The sequence below is a fragment of the Microtus pennsylvanicus genome, chromosome 12 (assembly GCF_037038515.1).
Source record: "Microtus pennsylvanicus isolate mMicPen1 chromosome 12, mMicPen1.hap1, whole genome shotgun sequence".
Lineage (NCBI taxonomy): Eukaryota > Metazoa > Chordata > Mammalia > Rodentia > Cricetidae > Microtus > Microtus pennsylvanicus.
Window position 1 is genome coordinate 45,162,177 of NC_134590.1, and position 21,254 is coordinate 45,183,430.

Below are 21,254 nucleotides of genomic sequence, written 5' to 3' on the forward strand. Positions count from 1 at the left end.
GCCATTTAATTTGAAACTGAAAAGATAAAGTCAAGTCTAAGCAACATATGAGAATTACAGTTTTTGCACCTCTTTTTGTGTTTGTTTTTTCTAGACAGGGTTTCTCCATGTAACAGCTTTGGCTACAGCTCACTTTGTAGACCAGGCTGGCCTCAAACTCACAAAGATCTGCCCACCTCTACCTCCTGAGTGCTGGGATTAAAGGCGTACGTCACCACGGCCCTGCTTTGTACCTCTTTTTAAAGTAAGTACCAATGCCAAAAATTTTCAAATTTTACTTAGTTTCCAGGAAAATGTCTGTGAGTCAAAAATGACTTTGACCCCAGAAGCTGGCCTCAAAGTGCCCCAGTTTGACTCCCTCTGCAAGAAAGAGTGGTCACAAGAGAGAGTAATAGGGCATGACCAGTCAATACGGATCTTTAGATGACTTTGCTTGATTTTCTTAAACACGATTCTTTTCAAGTGTATTTATCCAACACGCATACAGCATCCATACTACAATTAGTTTACAAGCTGCATAAACCACGCGATAGGTGCTGATGTTACAAGCAGACAAGAAAACCAAGGCACAGAAAGCTTTGATTTCCTTATCCAGAAACTTCCCGAATCACACAGTTAATACACGCTAGAGCTGGGACTCCTTTTGCATTGATCTGTTTTTCACAGGGAAGCAGGATGAAACGACTCTATCCCTTGCCCTCTGCAGAGGCTCATCAGGTTTCCGCTGTCCCGACATGCCCTCGGAACTCACGTTCCTGTTTCTGTACCCAGCCCTTGTCCAGCCCAGAGGCAGATTGCATTCCCTTGTGGGGATGCTAAGAACCCAGGGCTGAGTTGGAGAGAGAATTGAATCCGGTGACCCTCTTAACACAGGCTGCCATGGTCTCTGAGTCATTGTATAACGGCTTATTCAGAAGGCGAGATGGAGGAGCTGAGGAAGGCTGGGTAATTGCTATTGCAGGTCGCTGGTACAAAGCTGTAAACCAGAAAGCATCAAACCATCCCAAGAAATTTTTCCTGGCCTCTTGCATCAGACCTCATAATTCTAATTTCAGATGTTTGGCCTGGGCAAAGATGGCCTTGCGATTTGCTTTACAGCAACAAGGAAAACAAAGTGGCCCTGGGCAGCTCCGTGGAAGAGCTGTTTCCCCCCATCGCCGGCCGCTGTCTCCCAAATGACTTCGCTGAAGATTCTGACACAGGGAGAGGCTGTGAATAGAGAAGTCAAGAAAGTAGAGAGGGGAAGGCACCCTCAGTATCCTTCTGGTTACAGAAGGAACCCACTTGCAAGATGTACCCCCTTCTTAAAACACTCACAATACACCCCCCAGAACAGCAGAAGCAAACTCTGCCTTTACAGCTTGCTTGCTATCTATTATCTTTCCTCCTGACAAACCATCACCACCTTAGAGTGACTCAGGGCATGCCACTATGCTCAGCTGCAGCAGTCCCACAGCCTGGCCCTGGCTCGATGCTCTCCTTTGACCAAAGCCATATTCCGCCCATTTTTAGTCTTCTGCGTTTTGAGCCATGACCTTGACCCTTCCTCGCTGTCTGTGTAGAATCCTGCTAGATCAGCTTATCCAAACTCCCAGCCACTGGAGTCTGGCCACCCTCATGGATTATTTCTCCAGCCCCCTTCCAGCTGCAGTCCCCTTAAGCTGGTCTAAAGAGGATACGTTCCTTGATGCTCCCTTTCCAAACCCTCCCCCCATACCCGCTGACGCCACTCTCTCTGACTATAAATCTCTGCTTTGCTATAGCTGGGGTCACATTCAATCTCTTGCTCCCATTTTTGGACCCAGTGCAGAGATCTCCATTGCTATGGCCATGGTTCCTCTTAAGTGACGTCTGCCACATTCTCTGAAGTGTTTGGATAAATTGTGATGGGCTGTGAGTCTTGGTGAGAGGACACAGGAGGTGGCCAGGTACCCCTACACCATGGACCAGGCTTAAATCTGTTCTAAAGTCTCCTCATGCAGGGTCTCATGGGCTCTACACCTCCCTGAGTGGCAGTAACTAGGAATGGGTGTCAGAGGAGCCAAACACATTTTTTTCCAGTTGTGTCAGGAGGCCAAATCCCTACAATAACCACCAAGCCGGGACTCTGCAAGCAACCCTAATGAAACCTGGGAAGTTATTAAAAAATAGATAAATAATGAGTGAATGGATGAAAGTAGATGGACGGGAGGGAAGAGGAGGAATCTTAGCGAGATAGGAATAGGACAGGACAACAGGGCTGAATATAGAAAAAATACACATGTGTGCAGCTATCCTCTGGAAGCCCATGACTAGGTAGGTTTAAGATATGCTAATACAAAGTTTCCCAAAACTTTTTTTTTCCACACGAAGATCAAGTGGTTACCCTCTAGCTGTCTCATTTGTTGGGGTGATCCAAGGTAGAGCTGGGGTACAGCACTTGCCTTGCATGTGACAGCAGGCCAGGGGTCAGTCCCCCGCATTGCAAAGTAAATCAACCAAGACAGAACTGTGGAGTAAAGCTGATTCTAAAGAACTAGGTCGGGTCCAGCAGTGGCACTGGGAAGACACGTCTGCACTGGATGAGGGGACAGCACTGGATGAGGGGGACAGCTACCACGAGAACCTGAGAGCTCATTCCTCCCCCTTCCCTGGCCTGTACATAGTAAACTATAAAAATTGAAAAGTGGAAGGAGGGAATACTGAGAGAAGTGGGGGAGATATTCATTATGATCTTGAGATACAAGTAGCAGTCTTGAGCATGTGTCAGAATACATGAGGGTCACAGTTGAGGCGCTCCTGAATTTTGTTTTAAAAGGTATAAATCAGATGGGCTGCGGACATAACTCAGTGGTTGAACTCTTTCCCAGCATGCACAGGTCCCAGATTAAGTTCCCAGCACAAAACAAACAAACAAGGCAAACTCCAAGCTCTCTCTGCCTCCCTCCACACCAACCTTGAATGTTGTTTCCATAAAGCTCGTTCATTCATCTAGCATGTGTTGTCGGAGGCCCGGCTCCACACAGAGCAGTGTGCAGGTTATAACTCAGGAATTGCAATCAAACTTTTTTTTCCCTGCTTTTCTGGATATGAGCTTATGGGGAAGCCAGGCCAGCCTCCAAGACCTTGGTGATACAGAGTTTCTGGAAATGCATGGGTAAATCTTTGCTACCACTGAAAACACATTTTAACTCATTGGATAATTAATGTTTTAGAGTTTTGGGGCAGAGGTACTTGCAGGCCATAGTAGGGTGTTGAGGAACTGAAGAAAGTGGGGGGAAAGATATCATGTCAGGGTACCTACAAAAATAACCCACTTTGGCCTGTGCTAAAGTAGCATTGACTCAGTCACACCGTGCCTGTTCCCACAGCACACTGGTGGAACTCACTCATTCCTATCCTAAAGCGTTCCGCATTATAGACATTCAGTCCATATTTATGCGGAAGGACAAGCAGGCACATTTTTCTGGTGGTTGTTGCAGTATAAGAACGCCACACTGTTCTGAAATGAGTGTTCTACATTACAGATGCAAGCATTATTCTGAGCCTCCTCTTCAGTTAGTTCAAAGTTAGCCAAGGAGAATTTGGTCAGTCTTCTTTAAAGCTTAGCTTAAACAAATATGTTTGCAACGACTCTGGGTCCCAGTGGCACAGAGCTCTCTCTGCCTCTCTCCACACCAGCCTCGAATGTTGTTTCTATAAAACTCATATATCCTTTTAGCATGCATCTGACGCCTGGCTCCACGCAGAACTGAGTAGTGTGGCCTAGTTGGCGAAGGGCTGCTCTCTCTGATTGCTGGCAAAGCCCCCTGCAGTCTGCACAGTATCTCTCCACCTATTCCAAGGCCCCTGCAGACTGCACAGTATCTCCCCACCTATTCCAAGGCCCCTGCAGTCTGCACAATACCTCTCCACCTATTCCAAGGCCCCTGCAGACTGCACAGTATCTCCCCACCTATTCCAAGGCCCCTGCAGACTGCACAGTATCTCCCCACCTATTCCAAGGCCCCTGCAGACTGCACAGTATCTCCCCACCTATTCCAAGGCCCCTGCAGACTGCACAGTATCTCCCCACCTATTCCAAGGCCCCTGCAGACTGCACAGTATCTCCCCACCTATTCCAAGGCCCCTGCAGACTGCACAGTATCTCCCCACCTATTCCAAGGCCCCTGCAGACTGCACAGTATCTCCCAACCTATTCCAAGGCCCCTGCAGACTGCACAGTACCTCCCCACCTATTCCAAGGCCCCTGCAGACTGCACAGTATCTCCCCACCTATTCCAAGGCCCCTGCAGACTGCATAGTACCTCCCCACCTATTCCTTCCTTTGAGCTGCACACTGAGCCAAGGTGTGCTTTCTGGGCTGCTCTTGGGGAGAGAAAAAAGGATGATGTGGTTGTTGTTTTGAAAGAAGCAAGATGCTCAACAGGGTTCAGCCATCACATATAACCACAGTTGCAGGTAGCAAATGAGACAGAGCTTCATGCACCTCAGGCTGGTCTTGAACAATTAAGTAGGTAAGGCTGGGCCATAGGCAAGCACCATCAGGCCTGGTTTGTGTGGTGCTGAGGATGGAACCCAGGGTTTTGTGCCTGCTAGGCAAGCGTTCTGTCAAGTGAGCTACATACCCACTCATTCCAGTCCTTTGTTTTTTTTTGAACAAGGGATGCTTAACCCTTGGGGGACTGTGTCTAGCACTGCTACCCGCTTGCCAGGACTTTTTTACTGGCTGTTTTTGCCTCTTTCTTGGCTGTATTTCCTTCCTGACTCCAGGGTCTTTCATTGAATCCTGGGTGTTCAAGGCCGAATCCAGACACCACCGTTCTGCCGACTCCTAGTCTCATATGGAGTTGCCTACAACTTCAGAAGGCAGATGTCCTGGTTTCCAGTATTGGCTCTTCTCCTTCTGAGATGTGTGACCTTGGACACGTCACTTAACCTCTGTGGCCCTCAGCCATCCCCGATGCTCTGGCATAATAATAGTCTCATTGTACTGAAATTGGGAAGAAAAAGACAGTAATGCCTGAAAAGTCACAGTGAGTGTCCTCCTCCGGAACTGCAAGTGGCCAACAAACACTGTTTTCTGGTTGTTTTAATCTCATTTTTAAAAAAATTTAACTATTTGTTTCTATGTATTTTTTTTTCCTTTGTGTGTGTATTAGGGGGGCATAGTGACACTCTGTAGCCCTTCAAGGATGGTCTTGAATTCATGGTCCTCTTCCTGGCTACTTGAATTCTTGGTACTCCAAACGTTGGTGTTAGAAGCATGAGTCTCCACACCCAGCTCTTATTTTATTTTTTTAAAAAGCTTCACAGTATTTTATCTGTACCAATCTAATAACATCGGAGTATTTTTAAGATAAAAAAACTTAAAATTTTCTGACTATTAATGCATACTCATTGTAAAAAATTCATTAAAACAGGATAAAGTAAAGGGGAGAAAAATATCACTTGTAATTCTGCCAGCTGGGATAGTCACTGTTAACATTTGGGAATGTCTCTCCATTTGTGAGAAGTATAAACACACATTATTCTGAAGCACAAGTCATCGTATTAAACATAGCCACTGGTGTGCCGTGCTTTCCATGAGAGGAGCTATCTGTCCAAACTGACAAACCTTGTCCCCACAAGAGGTTCCCAGTAGGAACTTGCTCCGATCCAGCCTGTAGTTTTACACAAATCCAGACACTATTTTAAAAACCATTACACTCTCCGACTTTGGAAAATCCTTCTGATTCCCAGGCCACAAACATCCTGGGTTCCAGGAAGCTAGCTGCTGCCAAATCCTGACTGGACCTACTCACGACACATGGGCGTGCTTGCTCTATGGTACTCTGGGAAGACATTAGCATTTTCTAGTGCTCTACGAACTCCAGGACAGACATTAAACCTTTTCAGGTTATTATGGCTGTTTGTGTGCTCCTTTTTCTTTTCTTTTCTTTTTTTTCTTTTCTTTTTTTGTTTTCTTGAGACAGGGTTTCTCTGTGTAGCCTTGGATGTTCTGAAACTTGCTCTGTAGACCAGGCTGGCCTCGAACTCAGAGATCTACCTGCCTCTGCTTCTCGAGTGCTGGGATTAAAGGAGTGTGCCACCACCGCCCGGCTTAGTATAGTATTTTGTTATAGCTGCCTATGTAAATCAGCCTTCTGTTGCTATGACAGACTGCCCACACAACAATCAAGTTGAACCGAGGAAAGGTTTGTTGGGCTCGTGGTTTCAGATATTTGAGTTCATGGTCAGTTGGCCAGTGCTTTGTGTCTGTGGCAAGGCCGCAAAGCTGCTCACTTAATGGCAGCCGGAAAGCAAGGAGGAAAAGGGGCAGCGATCCCGATTCATCTCCAGTGGCATGCCTTCAGTGATCCACTAGGCCCACCTCCTGAAGACCCCAGTACCCCCCAATTGTGCTAGTAACCAAGTGGGAACACGTTGTCCTCAAATCCCAGCCCCAACATTGCCTAATGGTTTCCATCAGGCCCTTGGCAGTTCCCTTTCCTAAGACCTGCAGGTTTGTGTTGCATAAAACATTGCATGAGTGGACTCATGGGATATTGCATTGCACACACTACTTTGGATATTCAGGGCTACTCCGTGCCCTACCAGAGCCCTGGACACGGGTGGGCTCCATTCACCCTAGTGACTGTGAGGAATTTGGCATCTGTCTTCCCAGAGAAGCCTTAAAAGCCTTCAAAAAGTAATTCACCACAATCACCTCACTTCCCCCAAATGCAGCCAGTACTGAAGCAAAAAGATGATATTCTCAAAGACCACAGAACCTCCCAGAACCTCCAACACTGGGAGGAAGAGAAAGAACAGACAGATTGGCATCATTGCCAGCAGTTACGCTTGCCTTTTCTTTTTTTCCCTGATGGGTGTTGGCATTCAAATTGGAAGCTGAATCTCCCAACTGCTCCACCCTACGAACAGCAGATAGCACGTGAGGCCCAACCACAAGATGGCTGGTGAATTCTTTCATCCTAGCCCCAGCCTTGGCTTCCAGAACCCAAGCCTCCAAAATTTGGGCTTATGTAACTTATTTGTTTATTTTTAAGGCCAGCCCTGTCCAAGTTGAGAACACTTAAGACTGTCTTTTAGAGGGAATTTGGAGCCCAACATTGTCATTAAGTAAATCAGCAAGCAGTGGTCCCGTGAAAACTCCAAGTAGCAACATCCTCAAGACTTGTATCATCCTGGCCCTGTTGCAGTGAGTATTCTGATGCCTGAAATTGGTCCCTGGATTTCTTCTTTATCTCTTAAAGAGTAGTCCGAGTCCACCAGCCTGGGCCTGTCAGTCTTGAGACTCTGCTGTAACAGCGGCACCTCTGCTTGACTGGGACTTGTTCTAGAAGTGTCTATAGAGGCTTTTCACCTTGTACTGCTGTGGGACATTTGATCGCACTGTGAACCCTGAGTTTGTATTTGCACCTTGGGTCGGGAGGCTGAGTTAGCAACTAGTTGATGGAAAGCAATCATAGAGAGTTGTAGGGTGTTTGTAAGAGAAAAGAGAGATGCACGGGAAGTAGTGGGGAGGGACTTAGAGTAGCCTGGGTTTTTTTGTTTTGACTGAGTCGAAGGATGCTCTCTTTTGGAGACTCCAGCAAAGACAGAATGTCAGCCGGTTGCTACTAACCTCTCTGAGCTAGCAGGTTTTCACCCCAGCCTTTAACTCCTGAGTCTTATTGATAAATAAAATGACAGAGGTTTAACTAAAAGCTGAGTTTCGTAGCAGGGACATAGCTGTTGCCTGCGGGAACAGAATTCCCGCCAGGCTGTGGCTTGAGCGGCCTGGACGCTTCCAGAGAAACAGGCCGGTGACTGCAGAGCCGCATTTGCCGGCTAAACCAGCAGCGGAAGAAAGCACAGCCTCTGCACTGACAGAAAACAACAGTGCAACATTCAGGAACTTCTGGAAAACATGGAGCTTTGTACAGAGCAAGTCCAGACTAAACACACGAGAAGACACGTACCCTTAGTCAGGACAGATACCATTTTAGGTTAGCTTCTAGACAGGAAGGAACAGGTGCCAAAGGGTCTGACAGAGACATAGGTGGAGTCCCTGGCAACCATTATTTCTATCAGAGAAAACACTGGGCGCAATGTCAAAGTCCAGGTAAGAGTATAGTTAGATAAATGACAGCCGTTTTCAGTGCGTCTCCCTGAAGAGTCACCAAAGCACTCTTTGATGTGCGTTTCCCCAACGTGAGGGAAGTATTATGATTTGTTAGGTTTGGGGAAGCAGAGTGCAAAGCAACAGACGAAACATAGGAGCAATTATACCCATCATCCATTCTTAGGGAATACACCATAATCTCAGGGGAGTAGCTGTCTCTGTGAGGGGGGATTATGGGTAATTTTCACCCATAATGGGTAGATTTTTCAGGATCTTCAAACCTTTCTGCAATGAGGATTTATCACTCAGCCAGAAAAAAACCCAAAGTGTAATTACAAGAGCGCTGACTTTCTCAGTTCACATGCTCTTTAGAAATCATTCTGTTACCACTCTCCGCCCTCCCCTGGCTCTGTCTGAGGAACTGGACAGAAAGGCTGCATTCTCGGGTTGGGGAGACAGAGTAAGATGTTCCCCGATGCCCAGAGCTATGACAAATTTACCTTCAGGGCCGAGAGGCCCCTTGACCTTGGTGAGCTCTCTATACCCCATTGGGCCTTCTGTGTGCAAACTCAGATTATCCCCAGGCTCGGAAGGAAAGCAAAATAAAGAGTACTTTGTCTCCAGGGGAGGGGAGATGGTCACCCATGCTCCCCTGAGTGTCTCACAGGGCACCCTTTCCTCCTCTCTTCCCAAGGCCTCTGCCTCCCTGAAACAACACCGACAGAAGCATAGAGCACTATCTCTAAGGTCTGGCAGGACAGCCTGGTTCAAGGGAGGCGTCAGGCTGCACAGGTTGAGCTTGGAAGGCTAGCCAGCCAAGAGAGGCCTGGCTGCTTTTTCCAGCCAGCCAACTTCTCCAGTCCTTGTGGGTTTGTTTCCTTCATGCATTAGATGAATGTAACATTCGAATTCGAAGCTGTGTGGAGCTGTATGCCATGACCTCATTTGCCACTGTCCTTCTGCATGGGTGAAGTACTCCCTCCGTGTGCCACAACGTGGTGTGGAAGGTTCTTGAGTCTGAGAGCCTTCGGGAGAGCAGCTTGTCAGCTACCAAGTACCGCGAAAACTCAGTCATTCCTTGAGCATCAATGTTATTTAAAAACATGGCGTACAAGGACCCCCCCCCCCCAGACTCCTTAGAGCAGTGGTTCTTGTCCTGTGGGTGGAGACCCCTTCGGGAGTTAATGACCCTTTCACAGGGGTCATGTAAGACCTAAGGCCACCTTAGATTGGAAAATACAGATTTTACATTATGATGAATAATAATAGCAAAATTACAGCTATGAAGTAGCAGGGAAGATAATTTTGTGATTGGGGGTTACCATGACACGAGGAACTGTATTAAGGGACCGAAGCACTAGGAAGGTTGAGAACCACTGTCTTAGAGGGGGCCTTGGAGTCCTCCACAGGCATTTGATCCATCCTGCAGCTTAAGGCTGGGGTCCTCAGGTGGTTTTGTCCTGCTACCACTGGTCTTGCAATAAGTGCTTCTCGGGGAACATCTCCTCTCTCTCTATCTACCCAGCCACTCAAAATTACAGTGGTTCCAGGCACACATAAAGTCTCCCCTCGTCCCATTTCCCCACCTTTAAAGCAGGGTTCAGAAAGTCAGTGGTGTGGAATTATTCTTAAAAATGGTTTCTGGATTTCTGAAATACAAAACACACATGCCCAGTGAAACGGGAATGTCCTAGGAATGACATTTTTTTTAAAAAGTATTTTCCATGTAATACTTAAGATATGGTTATACAACATGTAAGTCTACCCCAGGAAATATTTAGTTATTAGAGAAGTTGCCCCTGTAGCATTCCAGTTTAACTGGCATCCTGCATTTGGTCAGACAAGCTTCTGCTTGAAGCTGAAGGAAAAGAAGCAAGATGGAGACACTCTGCCATGATTTTTGCACCCCTGGCTTTCAAAGTGAGGCCCCCAAGATGATTGACACTTTCCCCTTTCAACAGGGGAGCCTCGGTCTCAGACAGGGTGGAGGGACTGTAAGGACGAGCTGCTGGGGGTGGAGCACTTCCATGCGAAATAAGAGAACAGCGTTCCTGGCTAAGCCTCGGCTTAAGGGGCATCCTCGAAGACCCTAGCAAATGATGTCTGGTGGTGCATTGAACACACGGAGTTTACGCTCTGTAAGCCGGTGAGTGGAGGTGAGTAGGCTAAAGGAACCCAGATGGGGACACTGACCTCAGGGAACTCCCTTCATGGCATGACTATTTGACCAGTCCGAAAGGTCAACAATTTTATTAGACACAGGGACTTTCCTGAAGGTTGTTTTTGAAAAAAAAAAAGAGAGAGAGAGAGAGAGTAGGGGGGTAAAGGTCATCCAGAAGGGAAGAGGAGCAGGGGTGGGAGGTGATGCAGTGACCTCTTTCTGTTCTTTCTGTCTGAAGGTTCCTTTCAGCGTCTCCTGCAGCCTCCCTGACTCACACCCCACACCCCCTCTCTCACTCGGGCATCCTGGCTACGGGGGCTGGAGGTGGACAGGTGGCAGGCCCACTAACCAGCCTTTATGTGAATGAAGGCTGCCCAGGCAGGCGCCCTCGAAGCCTCAGGGTATAATTTTCTCCTTCTCCACTTGTGAATTCCAGGCCAGGAGCTCAGCTGTCGTAGGCCTCAGGGAATTTTTTTCCACCAGAATTGAAATCGGGGCCAAGAAAACATGGGTCTGTAGAAGGCATTGTTCCCTGAGACTCAGCTGAGTTTTCCTTCGACTCTGGGCTTCAGGAGCTGGTGTCTTTACCTGTTGGAGATGAAAACTTGGAATTTCATCACACTGGGAAACTGTTAGAGGAAAGAGCCTGACTCGCTGAACTTCCCAGTCCCTGCCCTGCTTTCACACACACACACACACACACACACACACACACACACACACACACACACACACGTTTCCCAAAGGCCTAGTGCACACAGAGAAGTCTTCTCTGAGGTCATTCTCCAAGTCTCTTAGTCGTTTTAACAACAGAAGCTCAAAATCCAGCATCCGATGTCCCCTTACAGACGAAGACACAACACAATGTGTTTACGTGACTCATCTGTAAAAATTGCCTATCTGGGTGTCCCTGAGAATTACCAGTTCGAACACATCTCTGCTGCCTGGAGTTCCCAGAGGCCAGAGCTTCCCAGCTCACTGTCCAGGTGGCAAGAGCTACATCTGACTGGAGAGTTTGCCCCATGCCAGTGTCAGAGGATGGACTAAGTACACATGAACTCTCTGTCCCCCTAGGAGCGCTGTAAGGAATACCTTCTCCTTGAACATGATAAAGACAGGGGCACTGACGCAGAAGTCAGTGAAGAAAGAGCCTGGCGTGAGCCACAGAATGCCAGATTCAAAACCCAGCGGTCAGAATTCAGAGTCCAGCAACCAGCTCTCACTAAAACCCTTCTGGGGATCAAAAACCAAACACCCTGAAGCCACAGGTATAGATACTCTGCATGCCAGGAAAAAAAAAAAGCAAACAACCTTCTGTTCAAAAGTGAGTTCATTCAGTGTTGAAGGGTCAGCAGGTCTTTCCCCTGGCTCCTCTCACAGCGCAGTTCCCAACTAGTCCCACAGTTCATTTCCAAGCACTTTTCCAGTCTCCGCCCCCCCCCCCGCCCCGCACTTTCTGAGCGGCATTGGGGAGCACCCCACATTCACCAAGGGGCTCGGCAACTTTCACATCGCTTTCTGACATCTTTTGGATTTTGCTACTCCCGGCTGCCCCAATAGTGTCCCCTCAAAGAAGCCGGGGGAGTATATGTGTCCTGTTGATTGCAAGCGCAGAGGTTGCATCTTGTTTCCCTCACGGAATTCAAGGCAGCGGAAGTGTTAGGCTTCCCACAGACCCACAGACCCACAAACACGCCTGGAACTCATCCCTTTCCTACCAAGGGTGCTAATGAGTTATCAGGAGGCGTGAGTTGCAAGAGGTAGGTGGAGAAACAAAATTTTCTGTCTCCAGGGTGTGTGGTTAGATTGAGATGAAATTTTACCTGGAACAGAGTTCATTGGTGGTTCCTTCCAAATTTCCTTCTTCCACATACTCCCCACCCCCCCGCCCCAGCACCCCACATCTCCTGCCTGTGAACAGGGCTCTTTCCAGAAATTCGGCTATAGATCGGCACTCGCAGATTTTCCTGCACTAACTTTACCCTGTTCTCCAGACAGAATTCCCATTTCCCCAGTACAGCAGAGCTCAGTTGACGTTTAGTAGGGAAACCCTCTGTTGGGATAGATTCTTGCTACTTTGTTAATGGTTGCCCCCAATATCACCTGTCCCCAGTCTCCTATGCTGGGTGGGTAGGACTCTTCACAACCCTTGGTAAAGGCTGTGAGATTTTAAAGACCTAGGTTTGAAACCCGGCTCCACCTCTAAACTTACACGGCCTATATAATCATGTGACTCCTCTGAACCTTTATTTACTAATCTGTAAAATAGGAATCCTTATAAAAAGAATTTTTTTTTCTTTCAAAAAACTTCAAGACTGGCGATATGCCCAGACTCAGAGTGTGAAGGACTTCATTTATTGATTCATTTTGCCTTTGGTATGAACCCATGAGGTAGATGTTTCAACTGTCATAAAGGAGAGTAACATTTCAAGAACTCTGACATTCTGATTGATTCCTTCCCTTCCTTCTTCCTAAACTGCTGTGAGGCCAGGATATGACCCTTGTGAGCGTCTAGCTGTGTGGATGGGAGAAGGAGGGCAGTCTGCCCTGGGATGGGATTTTCCGAGCCAAGCCCAGTCACCAGGGTGGCTGAGGATGGATCCCAAGAGTTCATTCTCTTCCTTAGTTCTGTGTCCACAGCTTCCTCCCGTCCTCTGCCTTAACTTTGTGGAATCTGCAAATGGCCCAAGAACTTTTTTCCTGTTCCCTTCTTTCCTTTCTTTCTTTTTGTTCCCCCCCCCCCCCCCCCCCCCCGCACCCAGCTCACGGCAGCTGCTGGGTAGCGGGGGCCAGCGCATGGCGGCAGCTGTTTGGATGTACGGGCTCTCTTGTCGTTTTCCTTTGTGAGTCAGGAGCTGTTTGTATGTATCACAAGCCTGGCAAGATGTTTAGTTCCACCCCTGTTTCACGAATGCAGAGGGTAGGAGGAAGCTTGAGCTCTCAATTCCAGGCCCCTGCTGCCTTGCAGTTTTTTACCGAAAGGTTTTGTGGCTCAGCCAACAGCTTTGGGCTTGCTCTCTGCTCCTCCCCACTTACGTGCTGTGGAGATCAGATAGCCCAAGCTGTTCAACCCTATGAAGACCAGCAGCAGGGCCAGGGAGATGCGCTCGCACCTGGCAGAAGGCAGGTGGCAGGTTGCCCTCTGCTTTCGGTGTGGGTCTTCTCAGGGGAAACAGTCTCTCTTCTTCAGCCTTGGTTTCCTCCTTTGTCAAGCTCAGAGGAAGTGGAGCGCGTCATCCGCTCCTCTTCCTCTGCCTTCGTGGGCCCTGGACGCTGACTCTGGTGAATTACCTGAACCCCGTGGCTGTTCATCCTCTGAACTGTTCCCTGTAAGCCTGCTCAGTGCTCCCTTCCCCCTCAGAGCTGAGACTCCCCCCCCCCCTACACCCTCACTGTAGGATTTAGGGTGGATGTGGAAAATGCATGGTTGTTTGGGAGTCTTCTGAAGAGTGCTAAGAGTCCCACCTCGGTTCTAATCCCGGCCCTACTGTGTATGCTCTCTGTCTAGGGTGGAGAGTGAATTTTAGCCAACAAGCTTAATTTTCAAAGGCTACCTAGTATTGACAGATTTATACGCGATGTTTATATTTAAGAGTCATTTCAAGTGAGCATCAAAATAAAATTAGGAAGGCACAAGCATGTTCACTGTTACACATGAGGCAACTCAGAATTTTAAGCCTAAATGCCTTCAAAAAAAAAACCCACACAGTCACTAAGAGGAGAGTCACAACCCATGAGCAGGTTCTCTGTATCTAAGTGTCCTGTTCAGGCCACTCAATCCTGTCATTATAAACCACCAACACCACCCAAAGGATAGCTACCCCAGCCCCTGTTCCCTGGGTACCTCATTAGTGAGCTATGCACAACATCTCATATCTTTGGAGCAAGACTGAGCTCCAGTGGAGAGTATTATCGTCATCAGTTTAGGAGCAGGTAAAATTGAGGCTCAAAGAAATGAAGCATTAAGGATTTATCTGCAGCCTAGTGGTACTGACAGCAACTCAAATCTGCCCCCCCCCGTCTCTCCTTATTTTCTCTTTTCTTTTTTTAAGACAGGGTTTTATTATGTAGCCCTGGCTGGAATAAGATACACAGACAAGAAGGTCTTGAACTCAGAGACCTGCCTGCCTGTGCCTCAGAGTGTTAGGATTAACGGTGTGCCCCCCTCACTGCACTGGTTCTTCAGAGATCTCTGCCTCTTGCTTGAACATACATCATGTAAAACAAAAGTCCCAAGTTTAATCTTCAGAAAATTTTAGGGACCCATGCGTTATTGTTTGGTGAAAATGTAGCTAACAAAAATGCTAGCTCTGACTCACAGTTGCTGAATTCTACCTCACTCAGATGACCTTGAACTTTGCAGTGCAGTATTGTTCTGCTTCTTATACTTCCTTTTTTGATTTTCTTTTCCATTGTTTAAAACATAGCTTCATTTCCCCTCCTGGCTTTTCTTAAATGTCTCTGCTTCAATGTTGAAAGGTAGGCATTTGGCGTGAACACAACACCCTCAGAATAAATCAGACCGATGTTCAGTAGAGGGGTCTGTCAGTCTCTCCTTCTCATAAACACGCTGCAGACCCCAGGATCATTTTGAATGCAGTCACAACCCACGTTTCTAGCTCACCCTTGCCTGCTCTGTTTGTAAATAATTCACCCCTCGTTCTCAAGTGTTCTTACTTCGCTCCCTCACCGCTTGGGAAACACTTGCTTTGCTCCCTAGATACCCAGTATACAGTAGGCACTCAGCAATTGTATAATAAACATGTGAATGAATGAATGAATGATGCTAGAATATCATGACTAGTTTACATTTTGAGAGCAGATACAAGGTCAACTAATTTTTGTCCTTCATCTAGCCTGGCAGCTTCAAGGGCTTCACGAAAGGGGCCTGTTTTAGGCAAATAGCCCTCTTCCTTGGTTTCACCTTCCGGAGTGCATTTTGAGACGAACTTATTTAAAAAGAAACATCTACCCTTTACATACCCTGAGGGACCGTGGGTATCTTTGGCTCCAAAAAACTCCTGGCGCGTCTCTGTGAGGCTACATAAAGGAGAAGGAAGCGTGTCTCAAAGGAGAGCGTGGTGGGGAGCAAAGGACTCTGAGGCAGAGGCTGTGTTGTTGGCTTTGAGAGCCAGGGAGAAAGAAGCCGCTCCAAGAACAGATAGCTCAGCTACTGCAGCCCCTTCCCCGCCTTCAGCTGCGCCTTGTACAGTCCCGTCAAAGAGACGGTGAGACCATAGAACATTCCATGCAGAGGTTTCATGGCAAAGGGGATGGTTATTCCACACATCCTGAGATACGAACATCAAAAAGGAATCTACTTATCTCTTGAACCAAGAGCAGAAACCTATGGTAGAGTGTTTAGTATGTGTGGGGCCAGGGGCTCTGGGCCCAGTAACACACACACACCTTGAACCGAAGATATTAAAGGATCCATGATAATCACTCACCTCAACAGTGGTGGGTAGAATAGCCCAGTCATCACGAAAAGAAACTCTCCACCTAGGCTCCTCTGGAAACAGGTCTCGAGATGCCCTGAAAGAGGCAGTGCCGTCCAGTCCACCCGTGTGTGGGCCGCTTAGCCCTAACAAAGGAAGTGAAAGTGTCAGTGTCAAAGGGGGGGAAACTGAGCATTCCCTGTAAGAGGAAAATGCAAACACAAGCCCTTTTCCCAGTGTGGGCTGGAGGGTCAGAAAGTAAGTTCCTTGATGCTAGAGAGTGTTTATTAGAACAAACAAGATAATCTTCCTCGCTTCTTTTCCCTCAGCAGATCCTGAAACCTGAGACCTGTTTTTGTTTTGTTTTAATATAAAAAGAAGCCTAGAAATAAATTACCAGGGGAGGGGGGAAGAGGCTAAAAGGTACTACAGCTCCCTCAGGCCGATTGGCTTTGCCTTTGTGTGTAGAGGATGCCTTGGAAATTCTAACCAGTTATTTCTGCTGACTTGAAACCGCTGAGTGAGTGTTTGATCCTCCAAATCCTAGCTGGAGGCCTACTCGTCCGTGGGCCAGATTTCCAGTCTTGTGGCTCTGATAGTTGAGCTGCAGTGATGTGGAATGGCAGGTAGCAAGTCCTACTGACCTATAGCATGATATTCTCCTTGGTGTCACCCAGGTATAGCACAGCTGTTCCTTTCCGAGTCCCCCAGGCTTCTAGCACTTGCCAGCGCGATCAATAGTTCATCTGGGAGGGGGGTTGGGTGGGAGAAGTCAATTGAAAGGCAGTCTCCATCCATAGGTCAGGCACCCTGACATGACCATTGGACCACACACTGTGGAACCTAACTGTGCACAGGGGCATAGACCTGTGATGTGGCATTGTCAAGTTACTAAATCTCTTACATGGCTCCGTTTGTGCTATAAGATGGGGACAATAGTGCTGCCTCGTTCCTAGGACGGTGGGAAAGAATAGATAAACGAATCCATGGAAGCACCTAGCCCTGTACTTGGTAGACCATGGGCGCTCATCATCACCATTGTAAAGAATGATTTCTTCTTCCCCTGGCCAGCAAAGGCCATGTCATAGGCCTGAAAGAAACACTAATGTTTCTAGTCAGAGAAGGTGACCAAGCCCAGTCCATCCAGTTTACCAAAGTGCAGTGAATCACTTTGTTTTTCCTTCCACAAGCTTCTTTTTGTCAGAAAAATTACGGTGGTTTATAGATTTTGCTGGACGAGAGACTACCGCCAGGTGCCTGGACACTGTCACATGATTAACTAGAGTTATTTATTTGTTTTACTCTTCTAGGGGCCCACCAGCCACCTCCCAAATAAATACAGAGACTTATTCTTACTTACAAATGCCCGGCCTTAGCTTGGCTTATTTCTAGCCAGTTTTCTAACTTAAATTATCCCATTTCTCTTTAACTACATTCTGCCTCCGGGCTTTTTATCATTCTTTATTCTACATATCTTTCTTTCCTTCTGCTATGGTTGACAGTGTGACTAGGTGGCTGGCCCCTGGTGCCCTCCTCTCCTTTCCTCAAGCCCTGCTCCCTCTTACGCCTAGATTTCTCCTCCTATTTAATTCTCCATGTGCCAGCCCCGCCTGTTTCTCTCTCCTGCCTCGCTTTTGGCTGTTCAGCTTTCTATTAGACCAACCAGGTGTTTTAAATAGGCAAAGTAACACAGCTTTACAGACTTAAACAAATGCAGCCTAAAAGAATGCAACACATCTTTGCATCATTAAACAAACATTCCACAGCATAAATGGCTGTAACACATCTTCAACTAATATTCGGTAACAACTAACCTTACGTAAAACATAAAGTTCTAGTCTTTTCTCTCCGTCCATTTGGAACAATATGAGGGGACAGACTGTGTTTGCATTTTCAGAGAAAGCTGGATGGCGCTGGGGTGACTGAAAATGTTACAGTGAGGGTTGGTGACAAGGTTTTGCCCGTGTCTTAGGACCGTGCTGAACCTCCTTATGATCTGTGAACAGGTAAATGCCTAGTGCCAGAGAGGGGCTCCCGTGCCTGGGCCTATGGCTCTGTTGACTCGGTGCCCTTGCCCTTGTGTTTGACACCTCATAGAATGACTCACCTGGGTATGGCCTGCTTCCGTGGATAGGTGGCAGCGATCACAGGTCCATTTGCTTTCCTGGGGCCACTATCCCCTGTGGCAGCAGCTACATACAGCCTAGGTCAGGGTGCAGCTGCAGTGATGTCCCCAGTGGCAGGCACAACAGTATAGTTGACAAACCAGTTCCCATGGTGTGATTTGGGCAAAGACACGGGGTGTCTGAGTCTCTCAAGGATACAACCTTTTAGCAAATCCCCTTTACGCTTAAATAACCATGCTGGCTCTTGCATGTCTTATGCCACCCTAAACGCAAGCGTAAAACAAACATTTACTTAGCTGTGAGTCATCAGCCTGGCCTTGGCTCTCCTGGGTCCATCGCAGGCTTGCAGCTGGCTCTGGGTTGGAGGATCTTAGCTGGGTGGCTCATGTCTAATCTGTGTGGTCAATCACCCTCCAAGAGATGAGCTCAAGAGCATCGTCAAGCTTACTCCCAAAGAGTAGGGTAGACAAGTTCGCCTTCCCCCTGTGGATGTGTCTAAGAACCCAACTGCTGATCTTTTGTTTTAGCACAGGGTGAGGGGGGTGTTGATGCTGCATGATCTCCTACCCTGGCTGTTTCAATATATAATAAGACACAAGTCTTGAGAGATTTTATATATATCATATATATATATAATATATAGAACATTATATATATATATATATATATATATATATATATATATATATATACACACACACACACACACACACACACACACACACACACACACCTTTGGGAAACTGCTGATGGTTTAGCATTTGCACCCCCTTCATGAATTTTGATACTAGAATGCAGGAGTCTTGATTCAAGGGTTTCAGCCAGACACTTGGACGTCTAAATAAAGGTTGTCTTTCCCAGCCTCTCTCATGTCTGCATTATATTATGTGCATCCCGAATATCCAGGAACTGATCTGCTTTCCACTACTATAACAAATGCCTAAGCTAGTCCAGTTATGAAGAGAAAAGGTTTCAGGATCACAGTTTCAGTCTGTGATCGGGAGGACACACTGCTTTTAGACCACTGGTGGACATGCAAGATGGCAGTAACAGAGCGGGCAAACCGAACCATGCACTTTATGGCTTGGGATAACAAGGATACACCAGGTCCTTAGTACCCTTCCAGGGAGCGTCCTCAGTGACCCAGCATCTCTTACTAGACCCCATTTTTTTTATTTTTCTTTGACACAGAAGAAGAGATCATTTTTTATTTTCCTAACAATCAGCTCCTGGGTTTTGCTCGTAATAGCTCCCATGAACTGGTTTTCCCCAGATTTGAAAGGCAGAGGTGGCAGTGGGTTGTCATTCTTAGCAAGCTGAAAGTCTGCTAGCCTTAAGTCAGCAGCATAGAACAGAAAACCCCAAAACAGTGTCTCTATTTGTTTGTTTATTTATTTATTATAATTTCCTGTCCTGGAACTGGCTCTGTAGACCAGGCTGCCCTTGAACTCACAGAGCTCCATCTGCCTCTGCCTCCCGAGTGCTGTGATTAAAGGCATGTTAGGCTCCATTTCTTAAAGGTTCTATCACTTCCTAGTAGCACGGCTCGGAGTGGCAAACTTTTAACATATGGACCTTTGAGTGACATTGTAGGTCATAGGTCCAACCTATAGTGGTCCATGTGGCCAAATTCAGGCCAGTGGGATGAAGCACAGATATGTGTAGCCACCATATTTTTTAGCATTGTTCAGCCTACCTTGCCCTGCTTGAGAAAACTGAGAGCTGGGTACCATCTCAGAAGGTATGAGAGTTGCCAGTCTTGGGCCACTGCTCTGGATGCATGAAAGAGAGCTGGGTACCATCACATCATCTTAGAAGATATGAGTTGCCAGTCTTGGGCCACTGCTCTGGGCTTGGATACATGAAAGAGAAGTGAATTCCGCTCTGCACTTTACTTCTGTACTTTAGAAATACTTTGTTACAGTCACCCAGGGCATCATCTGACTGCTGGCATATTATATCGTTCCCCGAGACAGTCATAGTACTCTGTAAACACACTGAAGTTTCTGAGGTATCATTCCAGAAAGGAAATGGTTCAAATTTACCCACTAAGGGAACCCACCCTGTGTGTGTGTGTGTGTGTGTGTGTGTGTGTGTGTGTGACACTTTGGGAAGTATTCCTTACAGATGCATCTCTAACATACCTTTTCTCTTTGGCAGGTGCTAGAATAGGCATCGTGATACCTGGGGAAGCTGTGGAGTCATTTATTTAGGGGTGTGACACTATTCACCCATGCCCCAACTCAGCTCCTGTTTTCTTCTTGAAAAAAATCTTCTGGAAAGTAGAAAAATCGGGAGCTTGGCAACAAGACTGGTAGACTTGAATCAAGATTCCTGTGACCTCTGACCTCACCCTTAGTCCCATCGATCCCCTGTTTCCCCATTTGTAAAGTGAGAACAAACGTCAATTTCTTTTGTTTGTATTATGTGTAAGAGAGTTACTAAAAGGATAAGAACGGACCTGAAGACTACAACCTGAAAAACAGGCCAGATAACCACAACCTGAAGAATGGACAAGATAGCTACAACCCAAAGAATGGACCAGATAACTACAACCTGAAGAACAGGCCAGATGACTACAACCTGAAGAACAGACCAGATAACTACAACCTGAAGAACAGACCAGATAACTACAACCTGAAGAATGGACCAGGTGACTACAACCTGAAGAATGGACCAGATGACTACAACCTGAAGAATAAACCAGATGACTACAACCTGAAGAACGGACCAGATGACTACAACCTGAAGAATGGACCAGATAACTACAACCTGAAGAATGGACCAGATGACTACAACCTGAAGAATGGACCAGATGACTACAACCTGAAGAATGGACCAGGTGACTACAACCTGAAGAACGGACCAGATGACTACAACCTGAAGAATGGACCAGGTGACTACAACCTGAAGAATGGACCAGATGAATACAACCTGAAGAATGGAACAGATGAATACAACCTGAAGAATGGAACAGATGAATACAACCTGAAGAATGGAACAGATGAATACAACCTGAAGAATGGAACAGATGAATACAACCTGAAGAATGGAACAGATGAATACAATCTGAAGAATGGACCAGGTGACTACAACCTGAAGAATGGACCAGATGACTACAACCTGAAGAACAGACCAGATGACTACAACCTGAAGAATGGACCAGGTGACTACAACCTGAAGAATGGACCAGATGACTACAACCTGAAGAATAAACCAGATGACTACAACCTGAAGAACGGACCAGATGACTACAACCTGAAGAATGGACCAGATAACTACAACCTGAAGAATGGACCAGATGACTACAACCTGAAGAATGGACCAGATGACTACAACCTGAAGAATGGACCAGGTGACTACAACCTGAAGAACGGACCAGATGACTACAACCTGAAGAATGGACCAGGTGACTACAACCTGAAGAATGGACCAGATGAATA

General features: G+C 46.9%; 1 protein-coding gene across 1 annotated transcript in view; it reads right to left on the bottom strand.

Annotated features, from left to right (window-relative positions):
- Rbpj (recombination signal binding protein for immunoglobulin kappa J region) overlaps positions 1-15,717 on the bottom strand; it is a 186,727-nt gene extending 171,010 nt beyond the window's left edge. Inside the window, exon 1 of the mRNA XM_075943533.1 lies at positions 15,698-15,717. The gene's annotated coding sequence lies outside the window, so the exon portion shown is untranslated. The remainder of the gene's footprint in view (positions 1-15,697) is intronic.
- Between the last annotated feature and the right edge of the window lie 5,537 nt (positions 15,718-21,254).